Below are 5,884 nucleotides of genomic sequence, written 5' to 3' on the forward strand. Positions count from 1 at the left end.
GGAAACTAAAGAACATCTGAAAGCATCCCCAAAAATATAAGAGCAATAAAATTTTATCTGCATTTTGGTTTTAAAGTAGTCCTGGAATGTCATCTATGATGTCTACCTGCTCATCACTGACAGAAACAGACACAGTTAAGTCAATACAGCTATCCTGCTATCCTGAGTTATGAGATTAACTCTGCTATGACTATAAGCACAAAGAGAAATAGGAACTCAAAAATTGTGTGGCAATGTGCAATTTAAAGCTACTACCCAGAATATTCTGAGTTTTATATTACTTTTATATTACCATCTAATATATATGCAAACTTATATATATATATATATATATAAACTTATTTTATAAGATATGTAAACTTATTTTAAACTATTGTGGGGAATTCTTAATGCCTTGAGATCACATCTGTACACCCTAGGCTGGGAATCATGGATTCTCTCTCTCTCTCTCTCTCTCTCTCTCTCCCTCTCTCTTTCTCCATCTCTCTCCAGCAGCAGTAACATAGAAATGTGACAGCTATGATTGGGCAGCCATCTGTGAGCTCTGATGAAGAGCATTATGTGGACTGGTATGTCTTTATACAGAAACATTAATTAATAGAATTCACTCTGGGTTCACCAACAATTAATTAACTGGATTAATTGAATTTCCACTGATTACAAAAAGTATAACAGTACCAAGTTGAAGGGACTACTTTATCATTACAGTTATAAATGCTCAATTTCTTGATGGTGGTTTTCCTCTAACACATCAAGAGACAAGTAACTCTGTTGAAAATGACCATCACATCATTATGTCCTATCTTTGTATTCATCACCAAGCAGTCATGATGCCTCTTTTGGGGCTGAGTAATTATACCAGCCCCATCATGGTGTTAGGAAAGTAGTGTAACTGATAGCAGGCTTCATTTTCTCATTCCTAATTCAGCTTCCATGTGGAAATATGCAAGGAAAAAGACACTTGCTTCTAAAAACAATAAAGTTGATGCTCATTTTTTTGATTGAAAAAACACAAGACACTACTTATTTAAAAAGTTAAAACAGAGCAAAACAAATAAATATAGGACATACTGGCTAACATATTTTCAACACTTAATACATAGCAAGTGGCAAACTAAAGCTTTATTTTCAAAATTATTAATCAAATTCTCACAGAAGTCTTATGAAAGCACCAACATAATCTCTATCACCACCGTCATTATTGTTCACTTTGTATAATAAAGAAAATTAAGGCTCTGAGAGTTTAATCATCCCCATTATAGAAAATCTGAGACTTGGGTGATACATTTGTTGAAGTTATACAACTGGTAAATGTCAAAGCTTTGATTTCAACTCAGGTACTGTTGACTTCAAAGCATATAGCCTTTCCAAAATACATCACCATCCCACTTTCTCAAAAATATCAAAATTATATCATTGCTGACATGTAAGCCTTAGACTTCCAGACACAAAGACTAGGCTCTGTTTTTTGGGGCATCCTCCCACTTAAAAATTCTGTGGGGACACCTTCTTCCTAAGTATAGGAAAGACATCAAAGTTTTCTAACAAAGCTTTAAAACTATTTAAGTTACATACTAGAGTACACCTGATATCGTAGAGACATACTAGAGACTAAGAAAATGTTTGTTGAATGAGTAAATCTATATAGAAGTACTAATAATTAATCCACCTCCTATTGTATAGAGTTTTCCTAATTTAGAACTATAGTGAGCTACACTTCCATCCATACTATTTCCAGTATCTTTAGAAACTTCACTGAAAATGGTAGTCAAGGAATTTTTAAAGCACAGGATGGAAGGATAAAGAGAATTGGAACAAACTTTCGGAAATTGGAAAGGAGAAGGATGAGGAGTAACTGAGTTAGTAGACGTGCAAGTGTAAAATTGTAAGCTGGCTGTGGAAAAATGAACCCACCAGAGATGAAGAAATTGGTGGTATCAGGCACTTCTACAAGTAGGAGTGAAGATGCTGCTATAGAGAGAATGACTAAAAGATCCACTTCTGTGTCCTCATCACTGCTCTTCCCATCCGAAGGAGAAAATTGTAGGTTAACTCTCTCAGAAGAAAAATGGAAGATCTTGAGAGTAGGGGATACTAGGCACATTCTGATGTGCCATAAAGAACATACCCTGACCACTTCCAGGTAGGCCATGTGTAACTACTATTCATCAGAATAGTCCATGAGTGGAAAAGAAGAAAGAAATTAGTAATTGGAATGTTATCATCTACAGCCTTCCACCAGTCAAGGCAAGAGAGGATTCTGTCTTCATAATGGCACTGCAGAGCCTAAGTACTCACATTCAAAAATATTGTATCAAAACACAGAGACCTTTAGTCACTTGGGATTAGATCGTGCACTCTGCTCTGGCACAAAGCCAGAAAAACCTTTCACCCCAAATACTGACTCTCATAGCTGATACCACATGGGCTGCAGGGAGATGTTTCTCCTGACTGTGCACCCTGTGTGATATCTTCATGCAAAAGACATTAGTGGGCCTCTGACCATGAGGTGATGGATATGCTGTCACATGTGGCATGACTCAACCAGTGGGAACGTGTAAGTCAGAGAAAAGACAAAGTAGTAAACCTCTTCAACCTTCTGCAGACAACAGGAGTGCGAGCCTCTTGAAGGAAAATACTCTTTTCTGAAATGTGGAGCATCTATTTCCTTTGAACACTGTTCTAGAAGTGCCCCCCAAATTAGTGCAGCATTTACAGCAGTCACTTATGGTAGCTGAAAGATATTGTGTTATATTAAACATTACAGTTAGACTAAAGTACAGATATTATGAAGGTCTGGACACAACATATGAAGCATGTTGGTCATTGTTTACATTGGCAGCTAGATGAAGTTTGAACCTTTGCCCTGAGAATAGTTTTGTTTTATAAAATATTTAATGAGTAAATTATATTTCAAATAAATATTTTAAAATTTGCTTGAGTCAATTGGATATAATATTTGACATTAAGTTTTATTTGTCTTTTCATTTTGATAGAAAAATATGAAACTAACATATTACTTATTTAAAGAAAAACAACCTTTTAAACCATCAGCAAAAAACAATTTATTTTTAAATTCTGTTACATTTATTTTAAATTACATTGTGAAAGTACACTCAAGGTTTATACACTTGAGTAAATTGTATATTTTAAAATCTTTTAGAGCATTATTTCCATTTCAACCTAGATTATATGAAAATCTTGATTATAATATAATTAGTGATTTTGCTTAAAAAGGCAAAAATAAGTATTGCACTAATTTATGAATTATAGATATAAATCTTAATTTTTATTACTTTTAAAACAGCACCTGTACATCCACAGAATATCTAAATATACTTTAAAAGAATTAAATTTAGTTGTCTGATATTTTACCAATGTTCATTCATATAAATAATATAGCTTGAATCACATTTTCCAATATTGTCATTATGAAGGCATACTTGTCAGAATAGGAAATACTTTACAGTTGACTAATTTGGATTTAACTTTTACATATTTAGGCATATTTGTCTTTGAAGGCTTCCTAAGCCCTATAATTTTTAATAACCAACCAGGTCAAAAAATTGACCACAGGGTATTAAATTTCCATTTATTTATAGATTCTTTGCTTATTTCTTCCAGGCAGCCAGAAGGGAAGTCAGACCAATGATTGAATCACAGTGCATTATCACAAAGCAAGGAAGTATAAGGAATCATAGTCTCATGTGACAATCCTGCATTCTGGACACCCCAGAGCTCCATTTGCAGCAGGTACAGTGCAGGCCAGGCTGAATCCCAGTTTTCACCCTGAGAAACACTTGCACACCATGACAAGGCTCCCCGTGGCACAAGCAACTAAGTTCTGTGGGCAGATGGGGTCATGCAAGTCTAGGAAGACACATAAACTTCCTCTGTTATTCCTGGTTAAAGACCTTCCATTATACAGTGCAAAACTGAGAATGTCACCTCACCCCCAAGATGATTCACCGTTACCTAATCCAGAGGCCTCATGACATAAAATATTGTATCTTTTCCATAATCCTCTGCATGACATCCCTAGTCAACAGGCCCCCAATCACCCCAGTGTACATTGGTACTATTTGATATATGCTCATTTCAATTCAGTGTGGAACGTTCTGGTCCAGCTATGGAGAGAAGAAAGATGATCTGAGAGTGGTACTCAGCAGTATCTGGTGTGTCCTCAACAAGGAACCCTGATCTATCGCAGCAGGAACAGCGATACCTCTAGAAACACCATAGAAGGAAAAAGGGAAGATTTTCTCAGAGCCCGTTTGCTTTTGGCATTTTTTTCCAAAGCTCCCCAAAAGAGCCTTACTCTGGACATCTATATCAATTACCAGACATTATAGCAGAGGTGATCTGAGTTCCACATTTTGGGGCCTATCTGCTTAACATTCAAATTCCCTCAACAATTCATTGCTCTAGCACCCTCTGTATGGTCAGCATGTGAAAGCAGGTGTCTGTTGAAGAACAGGCACAGTAATAAACTCTCCTAAAAGCTACACTGACTACTTTACCAGGAAGGGTGGGTCATTATCTGACTGAGAGAGGGTGTCGGGTGCCTAAGGTGACTCATGGCCACCCCCACCTTGGCCATTAGTCTTCAAGACAAGCATAGAAGCAGAATGCCTAGCGGTACTAGGATGTACGTATATGTCCTGTCCGTGTAGATCAGCCTGTGATTCAGTGCTAACAAATATATCTCTAGGAGAAAAATAGATGTGCTAATCGACAAAGACTGAAGCTGAAGAAAGAATCATCAATCTTCTCTGTTGAAATGGTCACTTTTCCTTCCTTTCTTGTAATGTTATATTAAAAAAAACATTTTATTGCCTTGTGCTTACTTTTTAGTTTTTTACACATTATAAATCCAAGTTGAATTTCTTCTAACTATATTGCACGTTTTTGTGCATGCGTAGATTTCCTCCAGTCTTTTTTGTTCAAAATTAATGTTACTATTACCATATGTAGGTATCTATCTATCTGTCTATCTATACACCTATCAAATCTTGATATATAGCTACAGATTTTTTCTTTGTGTTATTAGGGATCAAATATACATTTGATCATTATAAAAAGTAACTCATCAAACCATAGAGCTACAATGAACCTTTGCATGGAGGGCTGAAGTGCTCAAGTGGTGGTGCATCTGCCTAGCAAGTGCTGAGGCCTTGAGTTCAAAACCCAGTACCATATACACAAAACAAAACAAAAAAACCTGTGCATGGTGAATTCCAATCACAATAGAAATGACACTCTCTGGTGGAACTGCATTTTGTAATTCCATGTAATAAAGCTGATATTCATTATATTTGAAGACATTCTAAAAATTCAACATCTCAATAGGAAAATGTGTGAAAAAAATTATCAGTAAGTTTGCAGCACAACACAAAAAATGTAAATGGTTTATAACCAGAGAAGTTGTTTGGCCTCATTCATAATAAGATCATGAAAATAAAAATTTGCACTGAGAAACCATTGTTCAGCCACCAAAATGCAAAAATACAAATGTTTTACATACAACACACTCTGTTGCAAAGGATTAAGTGAAACAAGGTGCCTCGTATTTTGCTGATAGGAATTACAAACAGAGAAATTAACATTATCTGTCAAAAGAACATATCATGAGACATTTGGAAAGCAATCCCACTTTTCAGGAGATGTCCCTCAGTTGTTCTGACAAAAAATATGAAAATGATATGAAAAAGGTTATTTGTTGCAGCTCCACAGACTGGAAGCAACACACATCTAGACAACAAAAATCAACAAACAACAAATATCTAGAACTAGGGCAGCAATTGAGTAAGGTATGGTAAATCACACAATGAGTATTAAACAGCTATAAAATGGAATGGGAGGTAATTATATAATCTCCTAGATA

Source organism: Castor canadensis, chromosome 6 (assembly GCF_047511655.1).
Source record: "Castor canadensis chromosome 6, mCasCan1.hap1v2, whole genome shotgun sequence".
Taxonomy (NCBI): domain Eukaryota; kingdom Metazoa; phylum Chordata; class Mammalia; order Rodentia; family Castoridae; genus Castor; species Castor canadensis.